The sequence below is a fragment of the Podarcis muralis genome, chromosome 15 (assembly GCF_964188315.1).
Source record: "Podarcis muralis chromosome 15, rPodMur119.hap1.1, whole genome shotgun sequence".
Taxonomy (NCBI): Eukaryota; Metazoa; Chordata; class Lepidosauria; order Squamata; family Lacertidae; genus Podarcis; species Podarcis muralis.
This window is the reverse complement of record NC_135669.1, coordinates 24,770,384-24,792,712: the sequence shown is the minus strand read 5'-3', so window position 1 is coordinate 24,792,712 and position 22,329 is coordinate 24,770,384. Positions and strand designations below refer to the sequence as shown.

Here is a 22,329-nt window from a genome sequence, read left to right as displayed (position 1 = left end):
TAAATAAAGAGAAATATTGAAAATAAAGTAATGAGGGGGGGGGGGTAGAACATTGATTGGATGTGCACCTGACTTACCTAGTGTACACTTTGAGCAACATGGAGCGCAATTGGGTCAGAAATGCAGTGGTATCTGGGGGCATCTGTGAGAACAGACTGCTGGGCTAGCTTCCGGCAGCTGCCTTCACTCTATTATTTTCAACATCTGCTAAAGCATTCTTGTTTAGACAAGCCTGTCTATTTAGAATACTGATTCATGGTTTAATCTGTTTTTAGTTTATTGAATGTTTTAAATTATTGTTATTTTATCTTTTTAGTAAACTGCTTTAAGTGTCATCGTCCCCCAGCAATCAAAGGGTGTATAAATTTATAAAACGAATGGATATTTGGCCTGATTGAACATGGCTCTCCTTATATACTTATCTTATGTTCTTACTTTCTTGGGCTCCATGATCACTGCAGATGGTGACAGCAGTCACGAAATTAAAAGACACCTGCTTCTTGGGAGAAAAGCGATGACAAACCTAGACAGCATCTTAAAAAGCAGAGACATCACCTTGCCAACAAAGGTCTGTATAGTTAAAGCAATGGTTTTCCCAGTAGTGATGTATGGAAGTGAGAGCTGGACCATAAAGAAGGTTGATTGCTGAAGAATTGATGCTTTTGAATTATGGTGCTGGAGGAGACTCTTGAGAGTCCCATGGACTGCAAGAAGATCAAACCTATCCATTCTTAAGGAAATCAGCCCTGAGTGCTCACTGGAAGGACAGATCGTGAAGCTGAGGCTCCAATACTTTGGCCACCTCATGAGAAGAGAAGACTCCCTGGAAAAGACCCTGATGTTGGGAAAGATTGAGGGCACAAGGAGAAGGGGATGACAGAAGACAAGATGGTTGGATAGTGTTCTCGAAGCTACTAACATGAGTTTGACCAAACTGCGGGAGGCAGTGGAAGACAGGAGTGCCTGGTGTGCTCTGGTCCATGGGGTCATGAAGAGTCAGACACGACTAAACAACAACACGTTCTTTTGATTCATATTGGAGAGAGATCTCTGCTTTTCAGTGGGGAACATGGTGTACATCTAAACAGATTCTGGACAATAATGTGTGCACACAACATGCAAACAGAATTTGGCTCTAGGTTGCCAGAGTTGTGCATCAGCTCCTGAAAGTTCCATATCCCAAATGCACTTATGCCTGTTTACGGGAAAGCAGGAATATCTGCAGAAATAAAGCAACAGCTTATTTGGATTTTTGCAAAATGCTGTCCTAACTGGAGACAGAGAGCTGGACTCAACAGACCTTTGATTTGATCTGATTCTGCAAAAAAGTCCTGATAGGTTTCCCCCCCTTTTTGTTCCTAAGGCAGGAGAGGTGCAAGGAAAGAATTCTGAATCAGAATGCAGAGACCATCCGACAGCACAGCTGATAGACGGCAATGAAGCAGATGAACTCCTGCAGGTTGCACAGGGCACATGCCAACAAGATGAGCCCTTGCAGGGAGCTGTAAATTACTGTAGACGAGTGGTGTGCATGTGTAGCTTTCTCTCCCCCTCTCTTTTTTTTCCTTTTGGTACGGTGCTGTAAGAATACTGTAATCATGCAGTAATTATGGCACATCTCAAATCAACCCAGCAAATTATATTGCTATTATTACAGCTGTCACTACGATTCTGGCACAGGAGAGGGACGGGTCATTACCTCGGCACGGAGACACAGGGAGCACAATCTAGAGACTACAGCAGACTGAGGAAATGAACAGCACCCATCCCATCTCCCTAAAGGAAATTGAGGCTTTGTTTTCAAGCGGATAAGGGCATATTTAGAAAGGTTCCTCCTCTTGCTCCAGCATTCCTTGCTCAGATTGCAGTTTTGAATGGCTTTCTTCCCCCATCACTGCCCAGAAAAGCTGATGACAATGCTTTTTTAAAATAATAAAGTTCGTCATTCACTAATCTTTCTGATGCTTGTGCAACAAGTTTGCTGTTTCTCTCTTTCTCTGCTGCAACATTTTCCAGGGAAGTCGCTGTGTAAAATTGCTGCAGGAAAAGCAGTTTCGGTCACTTGTGGCTGAATCGAGACAAGGGGCTGTGTGTTTTTTTTTAAAAAAATATGTGTATGTAAGTTGCCTAGAGACATTCTATATTAAGTGACAAATAAATCACCATCATTCTCACCCTCATCTAGCTATTAATTAGCTGACTAAAGCCAAGACGTTTGTGCTATCATGGAGATAGACAGACAGAGAGGTGTGTGTGTGTGTGTGTGTGTGTGTGTGTGAGAGAGAGAGAGAGAGAGAGAGAGAGAGAGAGAGAGAGAGAGAGAAGCTGCCTTATACTGAGTCTGACCATTGATCCATCTAGCTCAGTACTGTCTACACCAGGGGTCTGCAACCTTTAAGACAAAAAGAGCCACTTGGACCCGTTTCTGAAGAAAAAACAACAACTGGGAGCCGCAAAACCATTGCGACATTTAAAACAAATACATCTCCGGAGCCGCGATCTCACAGTGGGCGGGAAGGTGACGTCGGGACGGTGCGTGACTAATGCATGCACCGCGCCCATGCGACGTCACAGCCAGTACAGCGCCCGCCACAGTGAGGAGTGTCGGGGCGCACAATGCGCCTCCTCCCCTCGCTAGTATCCGCCCCAGAGCCGCAGCAAAGGTGTAAAAGAGCCACATGCGGCTCCGGAGCCGCGGGTTGCAGACCCCTGGTCTACACTGACTGACAGCAGCTCTCTAGGGTTTCTGGACTCTAGTCCCTCACCCAGATGCCAGCCAAACTAGGCTCTGTGGACCGAAGGGGCTTTCGAATGCACATTCTTGTCCTGAGTATTGTCAGCTGACCCCATCACAGCCTCTTGCGAAATGAGGTCCCTGGGCTGATGGCCAGGGAAGAAACTCTCCAACTAGTCAGCTAAGTTGAGAAGACTTTGGCTTAAAGAGGATGTTTCGCCCTAAAACAGAGTGTTGAGGCCCGTTTGGAATTCCCCACTCAAGAGAAACATCTGCAGGCTTTTGATGGGGCAAGAAAACATTCACAAAGGCAACTCTCTCCTGCCTGGTGCTTTGGTACTCTAACAATTCCCATCAGCCCCCCACCCCACACACAGCTAGCATGAACTGTGGTCAGGCATGATGGAAATTGTCGTCAAATAGAATTTGCAAGTCCCTTACTGTTGTTAGCCACTCTGAGCCTAGTTTCAGCTGGGGAGGGCAGGATATAAATACATTATTATTATTATTATTATTATTATTATTATCCCATATAAAAGAACAAATGCAGGGGGTTGGACTAGATCACGGGTGTCAAACACAAGGCCCGCGGGCCGAATCCGGCCTGCCAGACCTCATCATGTGGCCCGTGTAGCCACCGGCGGCCACCAGCCTTCACATTTATTCTCCCTTTTTTTCTTTTGACACAAGAAAGCCGCCTCTTCAGCGCATGCGCGACAGCCTACAAGCCAGAGAACGTCTGCCCTCTAGCGGCGCTGGCTGTTCTACACAGGAAACCTCCACTTTACATGCATTCAGGAAACCACTTCCGTGGTTACAACCGGCTCTTTGAGGGTGACCAAACTGCTGATGCGGCCCCCGATGAATTTGAGTTTGACACCCCTGGACTAGATGATTCTTGGGGTCCCTTCCAACTCTACAATTCTATGATTCTATGAAGATTTTGTTACCAACAGGTAAAAATCAGCCTCTGTGGCAGGAATGAAGAAGTTGTGGCCTTCCAGGTGCCTTTGAACACCATTTCCCAGCAGCTCTACCACCTCCCCCCCCCCCCGCATAGTCAATAGTGGGGGATGATGGGCAGGGATGCAAACTTGAATAAAAAATTGGGGGGCCCAAGAAAGCCCCGCCCCACATAATCGATCACATGATGCAGTGTGCACACACCATTTGAATGGCAATGTCCATCAACTTTGAGGGCCCCTGGCCTCCTCAAATATTTTATTGGGGAGCCAAAGACCCCTGGCCCCTAGGAGCTGGCTGCTATGATGATGGGAGCTGAGGTCCAGCAATATCTGCGAGGGCATTACAATGCGTTAAGATGAGTTGAGGTTTCTCAGGGATGGGCTCTGGGATCTGCCTGCCCCCTGCTTCCAGCTGTGGCTTGCCGAATTCTTTGCAAACCTCCACGAAACAGGGATGATTCAGCCTGCACCATAAGTTATTAACTGCAGCAGACGGTGTCTCTTCCCATTAGAGCGCCGTCGCGCGAGGAAACTGGCCGAGACAAGAAAGGGGCTGACGGGCGGAGCGCGAGCAGAGAGCAGCGCATGGAGCGGAGATGAAAAATAATGTTGGCAGTGTTATTAAAAGATAAATTGGCGGGGGAAGATGGGCTGAAGGCTTTAGAATGTTGTAACAAATCCGCGACCACCTAGGGCTTTGAGACTGTCAGGACGCGGCAGAGAAAGAGAGGATGAATCAACAGGGCTAGAAAACACCATCACACCAAATATGTATACCTGGCTAGGTGGGAAATTAGGAAAGCCCATTAGCTATGGGCATATGAAACAGCCTTAGGCTGAGTCAGATGATCGTTCCCCTCTAGCCCAAGGCTGACGGCAGATTTCCAGGGTGTCAAGAAGGAAAACAGGAAGCTGCCTTATACTGAGTTGGATGGTTGGTCCATCTAGCTGAATATTTTCAGCACTGAATGGCAGCAGGCAGCAGCCCTCTGGGATATCAGGCAGGGGTTTTCCTCAGTTGTTATGTACTGAGTTGAATAGGATCCAAAAGGCAGCAGTCTGATTGGTCCTAGAACAATAGGATTCAGAATGCAGCAGTCTGATTGGTCCTAAAACAATAGGATTCAGAATGCAGCAGTTTGATTGGTCCTAAAAAAATAGGATTCAGAATGCAGCAGTCTGATTGGTCCAGAGGAGCCACCCAATCCAGCTCCAGGTGGAAGGGAATCCGCAACCTGATTGGCCTACAGGAGAATCCTGGAATTAGCCAATCAAGTGGGGCCCATTGTGTAAATAATGTATATAAGGCAGACATTCTGGGGGAACTTCCATTCCTCCTCACCACTATGAGCTGAATAAAGAGCATGAAATCCACTCTCGACTCCGAGTATATTTCACCAGTTCTACCTGGAGATGCCAGGGATTGAACCTGGCACATTCTGCATGCAAAACAGAAGGTCTAGTCCCTCAGCCAGATGCCAGCCAAACTAGGCTCTGTGGACCAAAGGGGCTTTTGAATGCACATTCTTTTCCTGAGTATTGTCAGCTGACCCCATCACAGCGTCTTGCGAAATGAGGTCCCTGGGCTGATAGCCAGGGAAGAAACTCTCCAACTAATCAGCTAAGTTGATAAGACTTTGGCTTAAAGAGGATGTTTTACCCTAAAACAGAGTGTTGGGGACTCTTCGCAGCATAGGAAGCTGCCTTGGACTGAGTCAGATTGTTGGTCCATCTAGCATTACTAACAATGGCTGATAGCAGCTTTCCAGGATGTCAGGCAAAGACATCCCATCATTCCTGACCATAAATCCCAGCTCTTCTGGTTGGGAACTGATGGGAGTGGGAGTTGGAGTTCAACAGCCCCAAGAGGCTGACAGATTCATCATACCTGCTTTAGAAAAATGTCTGCTTTGGGGAAAAAAATGCTTTCAATGTAACTAGTAAAAAATAAAGAACTAGGAGCAAAATGAAACAAAACAAAACTGCGATAAATAAAAGAAAATGGCCATATACAAAGAGAAATGTATATGCAAAAAAGGTTATATAGCATAATCTAGCTCCATGAAACTAAAGGTCATGTAGGTGGAACACAAAAGGAGGCACAAAATCTCAGGATTGAGGTAAACTGTCTGATCAAAAAGGCAAGTGGCAACTAAGGGGGTGTCTAGTACATCCAGGTTGTGCAGGATAAGTCAAGATGGGCCACCATGTAATTCCATATTTGTCAGATTTTATCAGTGCTCTGCTAAGCTTGCTTCGTTGGGTCAGTTTTTCTCATAACACCAAATTCTTAACTGTGCCCCACCGTTCCTCCACACAGAATGCAGAATTATATTCCTAATGGTGAGCTATTTCCCTCTTAGCTACTGCACAAAGGTTTAAAATCAAGTCTTGATGGGTTAAATGGTTCATGTTCCCTATGCTTTTAAATATGTTGTAAGCCACCCAGAGTGGCTGGGGAAAGCCAGCCAGATAGAAGGGGTAGAGTTGTTGTTGTTGTTGTTGTTGTTGTTGTTGTTGTTTTTTTTTTTTTTTGTTGTTGTTGTTGTTATTATGCAAAGCTAAAATGGAGTCAAGAGGAAGTATTTATGCCTGCTCTTTTTGAACGAGAACTATGGTGCATAGCTGCAGATAATAATGTTCAGGCAACTATTTTGTTCTGTTCAGATCTATGATTTAATGGGTTAGATGGGAACAGGGAACTTTTGACAATCCAGATATTGCTAGACCACAACTCCCATTGGACCTGACCTTTAACTGTGATTGATGGACATGTGGGATTTGGGAGTCCAGCAGCATCTAGAGCAGTGTTTCCCAACCCTGGTTCTCCAGCTGTTTTTGGACTACAACTCCCATCATCCCTAGCGAGCAAGACCAGCAGATGATGGGAATTGTAGCCCCAAAACAGCTGGAGACCAAAGTTTGGGAAACACGGAAGAACAACCCGTTATCCTTGCCTAAGATCTTTCCAACTTGCAAGACCAGGGATTCAATCTGGGACCTTCTACATACAAAGTATGTTCCCTTTCATCCAAGTATTGGCCCTTTCATAACTTCCAGTCACCAGAGGAGAGATGGATGAAGTAGTCTAAGCACATCCCATCCTATTTCCGCTTGTCCTCAGAGTGAAGACTGCATGAAATTGAGATTTAGATTTCTTTGATGAGGTGGTCTGAATGAAGGTTGCCGTCAGTTTTTCCTTTCTTTTTCTTTAATCCTTGCTTAAGGTGGCTAAAAGGTGGCTGGCAGCTGCCGCACATACTCCCTAATAACCTAAGTATGCAATAAGAGCCTCCTGGATCCGGTCAATGGTCCATCTAGTCTAGCATCCTGTTCTCACAGTGGCTGCCCAGATGACTGTGGGAAACCCTCAAGCAGGATTCGAACACAAGAGCCCTCTCCCCTCCTGCCGTTTCCTGCAACTGGCATTCAGAAGCATTGCTGCCTCCAGCTGTGGAGGCAGAGCACAGCCATTGTAACAAGAGCTCTACCCCTCCGCCCCATCCCAGAATATTTGTGGTATTAAGCATTTCAGGATTTCAAGGGAAGCTATAGGACCTGCATTCATTGGAAATGAAGCTTTATGACCACCCTAAAGCCTTTGCACATGCAAAAAAACATTGAAAGCAGGATTGTGTCTAACTGCCCCATTAGCATCCTGAGCACAAATCGCCATAAATGCACATTGAAAAGGACACCTGAACACCCTTACTGGATGCCTTTATTGACATCTGGGGGATCTAATCAGGACTGCCAGTAACCATCTTTTGCTACCAACTGGCAGGATTGGTTCCTCCGCTCCCCAAACCCAGGAAAGGAAAAACCACAATTGGCTCAAACACAGCAAGGCTCCTTGCAGCGCTGCAAAAGTTATGGCAGTCTTCATGCTGAAGTTGGTTTTGATGAGAAATACATTCCCTGCCCTGCTCTGGTCAATTGACAGCACTTTCCTTGCTTAGTTTTTGATCTTAGTGGCTGATTTTATGGCTGCATTACTGCAAGAGACAAGAATTAATCACCTCAGCAAACCTCTCCCTTATCATTTGGTTAATGTGCTTGAATAACAGCCACAGAGGCTGGTTCTTCACATGCACCACAAACTCTGGCCTCTCTCTTGGCCTCCATTTCAAAGTTCCTCCCTTACTCTTATGTGCAAGACAAGGGAGAGTTTGCAGAGGATCACTGCACAATGCACACATTTAAAACACATAGCTACCCTCAGATAATCCTGGGGACCATAGTTTACACCTTACAGAGCTACAATTCTCAGCACCTTTAACAAACTACAGTTCCCAGTATTGAATCATGTGTTTTCTCTCTCTCTGACGAACCTACCTCACAGGGTTGCTGTGAGGATTAAATGGGGAAGGGGGGGGGGGAGTATGCCAGGAGTGGCCAGCATGGTGCTTTCAATAGCTGCAGTAAATACTGCTTATCAGGATGGGATGGGGGCAGCTCAAGGACATGGAGAGGTCAGGGCAGCTTGGGCATACTGGCAGGGCTGTCAAATTGGCACTGCCGGTGCACCTGCACAGGTGTCTTCTCGTCTTGATCTGCTTCATCACAAAGGTATGAGGGACAAATAGGCAGCAGAAGCCTGGCTTTGCAGAATCTGTCACCCATTCATGTTGCATATCCCCCTTCTCTCTCTAGGAACAACACTCAGGGAAAGGCTCTCTCCTTGCCAAAGCTATGGGCCATGGTGACATCAGCAAGTAGACCAGCCACATCTCTCTGCTTTCTCCCTTATTTAGGGCCACATTCACCATACATTGAAAGTGCCATGATGCCATTTGAAACAGCCATGGCTTCCCCAAAGAATTCTGGGGGCTGTAGTTTGTTAAGGGTCCTGAGAGTTGTCAGAAGAGCCCTGTTCCCTTCCCTGAGCTACAGTTCCCCTGGTGGATTAGCAAACAATCTCTCTTCACCATAAGAGAGGTGGGGAGCAGACACCTCCTAATAATGCTCAGCCCCCTTAACAAACTACAGCTCCCAGAATTCTTTGGGGTAAGCCATTACAACTGGTATCATGGTGCTTTAAACGTACGGTGTGAACAGGGGCCTAAGTGCCTGGAAACTCTGAGCTTCAGATGCCAAGCTGCATGTTAAATATTTTTCTTGCTTTAGTGGCGTTTCACTGATAAATAATAAAATACTGGATTTGCAGACTGACTTTCCCTGATCATATCAGAACTGCACCATTGCCTCTCTTCCTCATCAGTATAAGTTCCCTTTAGTTTCCTTGCCATAGTTTGAGTAAATCAGAGAGAAAGTGGGGGGAAATCCCCAAGAGGTCACTCTGGACACTTACATCCCCAAAGGCCTCTGCACCCCTGTTTCCGAAGCTGCTGGATCCTTCTGTAGTGCGTGAGTTGAGTCACCTCCTGTATTTTTAGCCTTGGCTCCATCAGGGTCACCTGTCTTTTGAATAACTTAAGCTTTGTGATGGCTTCTTTTCAGCTTTGGGATTTGCCAGTGAAAAGCAGATAGGGGTGGGGAGAGGGCAAAGGAGAAGTCCTAAGATTTTAGCCAAAGCACTGGAGTGCCAGGCTGGTATTTATAGCCCAGCCCTGGGCGAGGTAACCCAGGCGCAGTGCAGCTGTCACTTCTGGTTTTTCAGCAAGAGGCCGCAGAGTGTGCTGGAGTTTGCTCAGCACATCTACCTCTGCACCATCCTCTGTCCATTGGCAAAGGGGCACACTGGGGAGCTCAAGAGATGCCTGGCAAGCACACACCCTTTCACAATGCAGTTGCACAGATGCAACCAAGGAGCGTAACAGAAGCGTGTTGTTGCAAATGGGATCATCTTAATAGATGGTCCTGGTTGCGGGCAGGCTCTCAACCTGGTTGCCCAAAAACCTTTTAAAAAATATCTGTGTCTGTGTGAATTTATTTATCCTAATGGGGGGTCGGCTTGAGGGTCTTGCCACGCAACCCTCCTCCCCTTGACAAAGAGTCCTGTGACATCCTAAAGACCAATACATTTATTGGGGCACAAGCAGAGAATGCCAAAGGAGAAAGGACTTCTTTACACAGTGCATGGATAAACTATGGAACTCATTCCTGCAGGGGACAGTGATGGTTACCAACCTTGGATGGCTTTCAAAGGGGGTTAGAAAAATTCATGGAGGTGCAGGCTCCACAATGGTTATACTGTGTCTCCACAGTCAGGGGCAGCTTCTGAATACTAGTTGCTGGAAACCACAGGAGGGGAGAATGTTCTTGTGCTTGAGGTTTCCCCTTGCATAAGATTTGCCTTGGTTGACATCTTCATCAAGCTATCCACTGTGATCCCGAGGTCTTAATCCATGTCAGTCACTGCCAGTTCAGACTCCATGAGCATAAATATATGGTATTAAAATGTTTTGGGTCCCCCCCTCCCCAACATGTATCACTTTACGCTGAATTTTGTATGCCGTTTTACACAGTTTGGAGATGCCTGTCTGGAGAGGGAGATACTGAAGCACAGTTTCACTCCCCCTCTTCCTTTCCCCACATTCCAGGAAATGCAGGAGACTGTCAGCTTGACTGCTGTAGTTTGAAGAGAGCGGATCGCCAGGCTCCCAGGAGAGAGCTGGACGAAGTTTGATGCGAGAAGCAGAGAGCTCTGTGGATACCTGTTTATCTGCCAGGGTGGCTGGCCTATAATGGAGAAAGTTCCCCAATTAAAGACGTGAGGCAGCAAATTCCATTTTAAGACCTTCCAAAGGGCAGACCTATTAAACATTTATGGAGACGGTTCATTATGAGCCCATTCTTGATGACCAGATTCTACTTCACATCATTTGGTTGTGGGAGGGTGGCAGGAGGTGGAATAGAAGCCCAAACCTATCCCTGTTCAATAGAACATTTAATCCTCCTTTTAAATTCATAATAAATCGCAATGATAATATAAGCAGCAATGTTGTCAGCACTTGATCAAGCACGACAACATTTGCAGACGGACTGACACATGAGTGTTAGGTACAAAATGTTAATAGCCTGGGCATATTCTCAATTGAGGGGACATAGAATCATAGAATTGTAGAGTTGAAAGGGACCACGAGGGTCATCTAGTCCAACCCCCTGCCATGAAGGAATCTTTTGCCCAATGTGGGGCTCGAACCCATGACCCTGAGATTAAGAGATTCACACTCTAACGACTGAGCTAGCCCAGGTCCATATATTTGGCTATTGGCTAGAGGATCATGCTAAACATCTCATGTCTGCCTATGATGGAAGTCAGATTGCTCTGGAAGTTCCAAAACACAGTGCCACCCCCCCTCTCCAAATTGTAGGATGTGTGTTGAAAATTGAGGGTAAGTTTAGACAAATTGGTCGGCGGTGCGCTCCCGTTGCTCGGTCCCAGCGCCTGCCAACCTAGCAGTTCGAAAGCACCCCCGGGTGCAAGTAGATAAATAGGGACCGCTTTCTAGCGGGAAGGTAAACGGCGTTTCCGTGTGCGGCTCTGGCTCGCCAGAGCAGCGATGTCACGCTGGCCACGTGACCCGGAAGTGTCTCCGGACAGCGCTGGCCCCCGGCCTCTTGAGTGAGATGGGCGCACAACCCCAGAGTCTGGCAAGACTGGCCCGTATGGGCAGGGGTACCTTTACCTTTTTTTACTTTAGACAAATTGGTAGAGTCACATGGGAAAGCTTAAAGTGTGCTGTACCACTTTGGGCTGCTGGTAAACAACAGCAATTTCCCTTGCTCACAGAAAATTAGCATATAAGGAAGAACCCAAGGCTGAACACTGCCTTTCCCTGCAGATTGGAGTTCTGTATGCAGGGATTGTTTATTCACCACGGGGGAGCATTCAAACATGTTATGAGCCCTGTTGGATCACTCCAAATGGTGGCAGACTTTGTGCTGTCCAATTTCAGCAGCACCCTGTGCAACGCTAAAATTTGGCAACCCCCCCCCATTTCTCTTGCTCTGTTCTGCAGCATTGTGTGGTGCTCATTGCAACATGACACTCAGTGTGGTTACACTGGTCGCGCTTACCCCAAAACCGCCTCTACTCCACAGCCCCGTCTCATTCAGCATCCTGGACATTCACAGTGGTCAACCAGATACCTCAATGGGCAGCCTGCAAGAACTCATTGATCCCCAGCGATTTGCTTTTGGAGGCATGATGATGCCTCTGACACGTAAGTGTTCAGTTTGTTGCGAACCCTCTCTTGCAGTCTGATTTGCAACAGTCCAGGATGAAACTGTGATTCTACTGATTGTGTTAACGGGTCTTGAATTCCTAATGCATGCCGGTATATGGTTGCAGAAGATGCCCCATTAACACGCATGCAATTACAAGCTCGGCTCTTGTGTTTCCCTGTACATATTCATGGATCATTGAGTGGATAACTACAGGCAGACGCGGCGACTAAAATCCAGCCGTTTTACCTGACGAAGGGAGGGGGAAGTAAAAGACTTAACTCAGTGAGGTTATGGGCCAAGCCTGCTAACGACAGCCTGTCGGAATTGCTAACTGTTCCACAGACATACTAAATGAATTATTAAATTAGTCTTGCCACTCATGAGACACTTTTATTAATGGCTTTTGGAAATAGCTGCCTGGATATTTAAAAGTGCTGCGAGGACAAGCAAGAAATTTCTCGAATGACAGAAAGGCCCCAAGAGGACGTGCCCCAACTGGCTGGCTGACCTCGTTGGATAAAGGTGACACTTGTCTGAACTAGGGATGAGGAACCTGTGAACCCTCGCTAGATGTTGGAGGACTCCAACTCCCATCAGCCCTGGCCAGCATGGGCCAATGAACAGGGATGGTGGGTGTTATAGGTTGACATCATCTGGAGGTTTCTCACACCTGCCTTTATCTATCTGGGAAGGGGGATAGAAGTGTATTGGGAACTGAACTCAAAGCAGGTCCTAAACCTAGGAACTGACAGGTGCTTGGTGAGGATTTTCGGCAGTGCAACATGGCAGTCACAGTGATGATCCCTTCTAAGATTATACAACTTCCTAAGATTATGCTATAATATTATAATTATATAAAAATAATAATGGGGGATGCATTGCAATAATCAAAGCAGATCTCCATGTGTTGCATTTCAGCTGGATATACTATTTTCTGTGCAAGTACAATATCTTCTTTTGGAGAGACTTGTGTTTCTCATGAAGTTCCATTGTATAGAACAGACCCTGCACACCATTCTCTTGAAACAGAAGTGCCTTGAGTTTTCAGTGTTACCAAATGTTTAGCTTTGGAGTATACAGTGGCCCCAAAGCTCCCCTTTCATGCTGATTTGGTGGCTCTGTGATGCTGGTGACAGCAGTCACGAAATTAAAAGAAACCTAGACAGCACCTTAAAAAGCAGAAACATCACCTTACCAACAAAGGTCTGTATAGTTAAAGCCATGGTTTTCCCAGTAGTGATGTATGGAAGTGAGAGCTGGACCATAAAGAAGGTTGATTGCTGAAGAATTGATGCTTTTGAATTATGGTGCTGGAGGAGACTCTTGAGAGTCCCATGGACTGCAAGAAGATCAAACCTATCCATTCTTAAGGAAATCAGCCCTGAGTGCTCACTGGAAGGACAGATCGTGAAGCTGAGGCTCCTATACTTTGGCCACCTCATGAGAAGAGAAGACTCCCTGGAAAAGATCCTCATGTTGGGAAAGATGGAGGGCACAAGGAGAAGGGGACGACAGAGGACGAGATGGTTGGACAGTGTTCTCAAAGCTACAAACATGAGTCTGACCAAACTGCGGGAGGCAGTGGAAGACAGGAGTGCCTGGTGTGCTCTGGTCCATGGGGTCACGAAGAGTCGGACACGACTAAACGACTAAACAACAACAACAACAAATGATGCTGGAGACAGAGCCCCTGCCAGGACCCTCATGCAGAAGTAATAGCAGGTCTTCAAAAGCATGGCCCCGGACCACCATGCCACTGATGGGTTGGGGACTATGGCTTAATCTGCTTTGCATATAGAAGTTGTCAAATTCAACCCCTGATGTCACCAGTCAAAGTCTATCAAGTGAAACCAGACAGCCCAGCAAGGTGACCACTTGTCAACTGGACATAATGAGCCAGGGGTGACCATACCCTCCAACATTTCTCCGATGAAAATAGGGATGTCCCATTCCATAATGACAATTTTACTATTTATATCCCACACATTTTACTGGGTTGCTCCAGCCACTGGGCAGCTTCCAACATATATAAAAGCATAATAAAACATTTAAAAACTTCCCTATACAGGATTGTCTTCAGACAGTTCGGGGGTTGGATAACTCCATACCCTCCAGCATTTCTCCAATGAAAATAGGGACATCCTACCATACCCTCCAATGTTCCTCCAATGAAAATAGGGATGTCCTAAGGAAAAGTAGGACATTCTGGGATCAAATCAGAAACTGGGATGGCTTCTCCAAATCAGGGGCATCCCTAGAAAATAGGGACACTTGGAGGGCCTGGGTGATACTCCTTGCCTGTTCCAACAGTGTTCAGTTTAGGAAGGATTGCTGTCCATCTAAATAGCTCCTCCTGATATTTGCTAGACCCCACTTGAATTTAAACATCAAAACAGACCTGTATGCAATATCCTGTTTTGCAGAGGACCAACCTGATGTCTATGGGAAGCCCGTAGTAGCACCCAAAGACAATAGTCCTTATATGACAATACTCCAAATGACAAGACACTTTGTACTTAACTTCTTACAAGACGGTCTACTTCCTGCTCAGTCTGACAAAAGTCCTTTTGAGTCCTGAAACTCACCTACCGTATAAGCCCAAAGCAGAGCTCCTGAAAAGACAACTGTGAATCTAGGTACAAAACTGGGAATTATGAGGTGCTCCTGCCTTCCCCAGTTAATGACATCTGCTTTAAAAAGGCAACATCTGCAGGTACCGTATCTCCAGTTTGTGTTGATGATACACCCCCTGTTTGGCAATGAAGGCCAATGTCCTGATCTCTCCTTTTCAGTTGCTGCTTTTGGTCTCTTCAGGGGTCTTCTTCTTTGTGACCTCACATCCCACAAGAGCCCAACCTTGTTCCAAACATCTACCGAGCCCTACACCAGCTTTCTGCGGGAGCTGAATCATCAGACTTCAGCAGCGCATATAATTTGCACTGCCGGAATCCATCGCTTGGGAAGATTTGGGATGGTCGCCAGTTTCTGACAAACATCTGTTACAACTCTCATTTAGAATCCTCTCCATTATGCTACAAATATCGGGTTTGTGAAGAAAAAACAGACCCTTTGCAAACCAAATCCTAATCACTTGTGTTTGAGCATGCATCTTTGACATGCTATTTGGTGCACAGATTTGGGATCATTCTGTCGTTCTTGTAAACCACCCCCACCTCTATTTTTGAGCGACGCAAGAAAAATTAGACTATTGGGTAAGAAAGCTGTGTGTTTTCTTGACAGCAAAACTGGTGTGTGTGTGTGGCTTGTTTCCAATGCAAGGGTAGAGGGGGGTTATTGTTTGGCACCATAGAAATTGAACTGGACTGGTTACAAAGGCAGAAGAGGTGGAGAAGAGGCTGTTTCATTGGATGCATTAGGAAACTGTTAGGAACAAAGCTAATTCACAGAAATTCACTGAAAGTCTTAGGAGTCTCAAAGCTGAATGATACAACTAGCACCACCACACTGAGCAGCTCTCTCTGGCTGTCTAGACGCAAACAACTGTTCTCTGTGAATATATGAACTGTTTTCTCCAAGCTGCATGCAGGCATGCAGTTTCCACTGGGAATCTGAAGCAGAGCAGCCCAACGAGAGCTGCATTGGAAGCTTCTGCTGATCCTGTAGCTTGGTTCATATTCAGCAAAAACTGCCATGCATAGGATTCCAACAAGAATGGAAAAGGAACTGCACCTTGTGTGTTTGTCTGTGGTCAGGAATGGAAATCAGTGAAGTGAATTTAATTTGCATTTGTTCATGATTTTTTTTTTAAGTCTGTAAAAAATGCACAATTATTATTTTAACGTTGTTTATTTGTTTTTACCCCCCCCCCCATAAACTTTATATACCGCTTGATTGTAAGAAAAAACCTCCGGATTTTGAAGTTTACCGGTACATTGAAATAAATGTAAGTTGTGTAAATAGCTGTGTAAGTTACGTATCCTATGTTCAATAGCAGACAGCGAGATGAGCAACACAGCATTTGGTGGAAGCCAAATGGCAGCAGAATGGAAACAGAGATGATGGTGAAGAATGCATGTTGAAATGGAAATTGCAGCCTTCTTGCATCCTTAATCGTGACAATGATGACGCCATATGAAGAGGTTGGGCTAGACTGAGAGAAGGCACGTGGGTGAATAAAACTGATTTTCTGGGCTTTCACACAATCCATATTGGTTATAGAGAATGGGGAACTTTCTGGCACATTTGGGACACATTGCTCTTGTTTGGCTAAAACCGTTCCTTGCTCTATGCCAAGCTATGGTTCATTTCCCTGAAGCTCAATTCCAGGCAGAGACTAAGCAGTTCCAGTCCTCTGTGCGGAACAGCAACAAATCACCACAGACAGGAAGGAAGGCGGACAGGCTAGTGGACCAGAAATCTATGTTGCCATGAAGCATTTCAATTCCCCCCAAAAGCCCATTATTGGCCTCTTCCTCTTCCCTTTTTACTTCTGTAAGAAAAGATGAAAGCAAAGGACGTGTTTCAAAAACTAAAAGGACATTCCCTTGCAAAGACTGGGATCCTTAAAACCAGCTTCTTTTGTTTAGATCTGCAAGATGTTGCTAGATCTGAAGACAGATAATTTATGGAGTTCACTCACCATCCCCAAATGCCCTGATGGTCACTAGCTTAGAAGGTGCTCAAAAAGGTTACACAGACATATCAGTGTAAGCTAATGCTATAAATAGTGTTTACTCACGATACCTAAATGGAAGCCCCAATTTCAGAGGCCGTATAGCTTGGTTTACCAGGTACTGGGGCAACGTGTGTGTCTGTGTTTGTGTGTGTGTGTGTGTGATGGACTAGACAACTTCTGATGTCTGGCACTGGATCATACTTTGGAATGCTGTTGTCTGTGAAATACTCCCTGCTGTTAGGACACTTGGGGGCAGATCCACTCAATACATTTAAAACACAGGACTCCCCTTAAAGAATTCTGCATCGTGCTGAGGGAGGTGAGAAGTCCAGCTCTCTGAGGGGTAAGTGGCAGTTCCCAGGATTCTTAAATGTAGGCTGTGCAAGTTACCTTGCACAATACTTGGGCTTTTTTTATTTTTTAATCCCTCTGTCTTGTGCTGGTTCTCTCTTTCAGGGAGGGCTTAAAAAATTAAATTAAAACAGGAGAGCAATTAAAATGACATATCTCAATAGCAAACTGAAATGGTACATGGGGGGATAGCTCATTCGGAAGAGCATGAGACTCTTAATCTGAGGGCTGTGCATTTGAGTGTCATCTTGGGTAAAAGGTTCCTTCTGCACTGCATGGGGTTGGACTAGAGGACCCTGGTGATCCCTTCCAACTCTACAATTCTGTGATTTTATAATTCTAACCATCACAATTTGGTCACCTGATCTTGCTGAATGGGTAGGCTGAATCATGCCCTCCACTCTGTTCAGCAGCTATCTTTAGCACCATTATATGGCAGTTCAATGACTGGCATTTGTCGTGGTGGTAGTGCATTGAAAAACACGATTCTTTTCCTTTGTATCATTAAAAAAAGCCATTTTGCTCTTCAGCAGCACTGTATTTCCAAAATACAATCGACGTGGGTTGAATGGTCGGTAGGCAAATCCCCCAATCCTTGCAGATCTAGAGGCATCTAATTGCAAGTGCCTCTATTCTTGAGAGTTTTCCTTGGTCATTATGACAATTGCAGTCCTCGCCCGTTATTGCTGCCATAGCTAATCACTGCTGATACAATGCCATACATATAAAGGAATAACATACCTACAAATGTCTGGGAGAGAGGGCGAGGGGACACATTTTGTGGCCTGATAAAGCTTGCCAGGAAGGAGTGGGAGAGAAAAGAGAGGGTGAAGTGTAATAACAAACAAACTGGTAGGGTAAGCCACTTTTACAATATTGCACCCTTACATTCTGCATGAATGGAACCATAGCCATTACCACCCACTAGTTGTTGTTTTTAATAAAAAAAACCCAAATCCACTTCTCCCCCTGAGTGCACTGAAGTCATAGAATGGAACCATACTTTCAGCTGCTTGTTAGCTGCTCTGATTACAAGTTCCTGGCCTTCAAGATGAGGGGGCATTCAAATCATGGAACCCAGCAAGGCTGATCTTGTCATGGTGTTAAACAAAGGGGGCTGTCTTAGGTGGCAGATTTGGGGCACAGTTAAAAGATGGTTTTCTTCTGTTGTCTTGTGAGGTGAAATTCATGGAGGAGAGGGCTATCAATGACTACTAGTCATGACTGCTATGCTCTACTTGCACAGTTGGAGACAACAATGATTCCCAACACCAGTTGCTTGAAACCATGGAAGGGAAGAGTGCTCTTGTGCCCATGTTCTGCTTACTGGTTTCCTACAGGCATCTGGTTGACCGATGCTGCTGCCACAGTGACAGCAACACTGTAGTGCACTCCTTAGAGGCTGGATCTGCTGCCTCCTCAACAGCCCTCCCCCCTCCCATGCTGCCTCTATAGTGACCTCTTGGCAAATAGGAGGCACTGCTGGTAGTGGCGGAGTGAGCCGATTAGGTGCCTGGGGCAGGGCCAGCTGCCTGCGGGGGTAGGGCCAGCCACCAGTGGGGCAGGACAAGCCAGGGCAGGATGCTCCACATGGTCTCTGAGGAGTCTGCCTGCCTCCTCCTTCTCAGCTGCCCTACAGCTCAAGGGGAGGCGGCGGGTGGACCAACTGGGGCAGTGTAGAGCCTGTGGGCACCCAAGCCACTGTGTCACTCCCAGGAGAGACACGTGGCTTGGGCGAACCGCAGGCATTGTGGTGAGTGCCGCCCAGCATTTTGTCACCCCTCAGTGGTGACACCAGGGGCGGACCCCTTCCTATGCCCCTAACTGCTGGTCGCCTCCAAGCCACAGGGAGGAAATGGTGGGGGCTGCTCTCTGCGGTTTCCTGGGTGCTGCACCTCCCTGGATTGATTCAGAATGGACCCGCTTCCCCCCCTACCCATGATAGCCTTTGATTTCCGCTTCAACTTTGACTTAGGTCACGACCCCCCAACATTTCTCCAATGAATCCTAAGGACATTCTGGGAGCAAATCAGAAACCAGGACAGCTTCTCTAAATCAGGGATGTCCCTGGAAAATAGGGACACTTTGAGGTTTGTAACGTTGATTTCAAATGTAGATCTTTATTCCTGCTTTGTTCCTGGAGTAGATCTTCACTTACCCCTTCTTCCCTGGGCAGGGGGAGAGGCACCATTTTGTAGTTTGTCCCAGGTGCCAAAACGTCTTGAGCCAACCACGCTTCTCTTAGCTTCTCAACCATTAAAGTGTGTGTGTGTGTGTGTGTGTGTGTGTGTGTGTGTGTGTATTCTTGATCTGAACTTGGCTTTTGTCTAATCTTTCCTTGAATTTCACTTTGATGAAATTATGTCTATAACCTCTTTCCTGGATATCACTAACAGACGAAACTTTCAGAGGGACGGGTGTTATTCCATGTCAACAAGAATGACAGAGTCCTTAAAGACTCCACATTTGTACTGGAATGAGCTTTCCAGTTTAGTGTTTATTTCATCATTCAGTCATCTGATGATTTGGACTATAGTGTATAAGAGCTTATGGCAGTAGCTCAGTGGAGCAGCATCTTTTTTTTTTGCATGCAAAAGATTCCAGGTTCAATCCTCAGCATTTCCAGCCAGGGCTAGAATACACTTTTGTCTGAAATCACAGGGACTCACTGCCAGTTAGAGTAAACAACACTGAGCTAGATAGATCAGTGCACATGACACAACTTCCTATGTTCCTACAATAAATGTCTTAGTTTTTAAGGAACTACAAGACTCTTGTAATTTGATTTAAGTGAGGTTTGGGTGAAAAAGCCTCACAGGCTAAACTGAGACCATGGCCAGGCCAGAATTGGCCCATATATTGGCAGTTCCACACCAGTACCTTGGAATCTGTAGATGTCTCACTGGAGTAGGAACCTGAAACTTCACACTGCATATCAATTTAGGTGAAATTTGGTGGCAATTGTGCTTCTTGGTTTTCTTGACATACTGTTTCCACCGCTAACAGACTCTCAGAGTAGCTCTTGAGAGTTAATACAGGTAAGGTTCAGGGTCTGCTGGATCAAAAAAACATTAAGCTGGCAATGGAGGAAGGTGGTGTGATGTAGAAAACCCCCCAGATTGGCATTCTATAGACCAGGATAAATTCCAGGCCAAGAGGTCTAGTTGGTGGACCAAGCAACGCCATGCCATGACAGGGCAATGGCTTGCTGTGTTACAGGATGCGATGTCAACACTGACCTGAAAACTATAGCAAACTCACACAGGTCATCCTGGGAAAGTCACGTGACCAACAGAGGAGTGCAAGAAAGAGTTTTATGCTTGAGTTCTCAGGTGGCTCAGCCAGGAAAGTTACTGATAGCCAACAGGGACCAAGTGAGCATGCGCAGAGTTCCTCAGATTGTGCAGGTAGCAATGTCCTCACTCCATTTATGAGTGAAGAGATGACCTACTGACTAATTAAGGGTTATTCATGATCCCAGGTCATGGGGCTATGCCGGAAGGGTTGCAAGCATTTTATTAGGCATTCCTATTTTTAGGGGAAGCTATAATCCAGCTGAGGGAGGAGGGATAAGAGAGCTCCACCAAGTCTGCAACCATTTCATGTTTGACTCATACACACATCAAGTACCCATCCCTCCTTCTCCCTCTTTCAAACAATTTCCCCTGCTCCCCGACACAGAGACAGACAGTCATGTTGGGAAAAGGCATGTAAAATCTGCTGTCAGAATTGTTGCATCAGTGACACGCTGAAAACATTTGGAGTAGCTTCTTCAAGACATATAGAAATTAGCCAAGGATACCCAAGTACAAAACACACGTGCACTGTGGCGATGATTAATGATGAGCACAAAATGTGAAAATATGCTTTCTCCTTCAAAATTAACAGAAACAAAAAGTGGGAAAGGTCTGTGCTTCCCCTCCTCTACTTCCATGGGAAGAAAAGTTATGGAATCGCCATTTATCTTTCCTGGTATCTGTATCTCTTCCATCTGAGTCCTTCAGCATAGGCTTGCTCACCTGGGTCAAACTTGTTCTTCCCAAAAACACCCTCTTCATTGCTTTGACTGCATACAACTGAAGTTCTGCCTATCTGAACAACTCTGTGGAACTCAAAAACTTGCACATTGCCATATGTCAGGGCAAGCTGGTCCAATAAGAGGGAGAAACATTTATTGAGTTTAGGTCTCCTGTCCTTTGGAAGTGACACATCCATCACCACCTGCTGAATGGAATCCAAAATTGTATAAAGACCATCTCTCTTACTCTCTCTCTCTGATTCATAGAAAGGAAACAGAAAGCTTTTTCACACCAAGTTAGACTATTGGTCCATCTAACTAAGTGCACTGTCTACCATGAGCAGCAAAAGTTATTTAGGGTTTAGACAGCCCTACCTAGAGATGATGGGGATTGAAACTGGTGCCTTTTGCATGCACACTCTGTGCTCTCCCACTGGGCTACAGCCCTTCCCCAAATTCCAGCACAAGTCAGTTTTCAAATTCACAGTTCATTCTCATTGCACATCATACTTACATAGCTCCAGCTTTTTGCTATTTACACAGCCATGTCCTTCTAATACTTAGAAGAAAACTAGGGTGAAAGCACACCGACACACACATTGTTCTACCACTGTGATATTTGTCAGCTATCAGAAACTCAACCAAACTGCTGAGTCAAGCAACAAAGACTCCTTTGCACAAAGACTCCTTCACTGAACACGACAGTGGAGTGCAGTTAAGTCATGTTCTGGGGATAAGTGCCTGGGAGTCATGGCCCCCATTGTCCAGGTCTCTTGGTGTTAGAAGGCAGCATTTATTCATGGGTCAGCCAGTTCAGTCTTTCTGTTCCCCAAACACACCTATACTGTGACCAGTTATCCCTGGGATTCAAAGACATCCAAGGTACTGGGATGCCCAGGAGTTTGGGTAACAAAGGTGCTAGTCGCAGAGAGTTACAGCAATGGAACAGACTGGAAGTGTCAGCCACAGTTCAGACCAAATTCAGTCCAGAGTCCTACATGCTCCCCCTTTTTTCTTTAAGTTTTCAAAGGGCTCTTTCTCTTCTCTTTGAAACATAGATTTCAGCTGGAGATGGGTCTCAAAGGGAGGCCAAATACAAAAGAGGCATTGTTTGCAGAAGGAGCACCACATCGCTCTCTACACCTGCCCCCACCTCAACACAAGCCTGCCATCCTTCTTGCTAGTCCTTTGCTACCCACCCACCCACCCACCCACCCACCTCCCTTGCCCAAAGGAGGCAAGCTTTCCATTGAAGTCCATCCAGAAGTTGGCTGTATGGCTGGTGAGAATGGGACATGCTATTCATTGCAAAGGAAGCAAACAAAAGAGTGGACCAACTCTGGATTCTCCCGCCCACTTGGCATAAAGATTTACATGCATGTGTGTGTGTGTGTGTGTGTGTGTGTGTGTGTAGCAGGGTGGGGGGCATCTGGCAGAGGGCTGCAGTGCTTTGTCCACTGCACATCTATAATGGTTGATCACAAAAAGGCAA

The 22,329-nt window shown here is 46.0% G+C and overlaps 1 protein-coding gene across 3 annotated transcripts in view; it reads right to left on the bottom strand.

The window, feature by feature from the left end:
• The window catches only part of B3GAT1 (beta-1,3-glucuronyltransferase 1), a 61,786-nt gene that overhangs the window by 38,297 nt on the left and 1,160 nt on the right, over nucleotides 1-22,329 (bottom strand). The window lies entirely within an intron of this gene.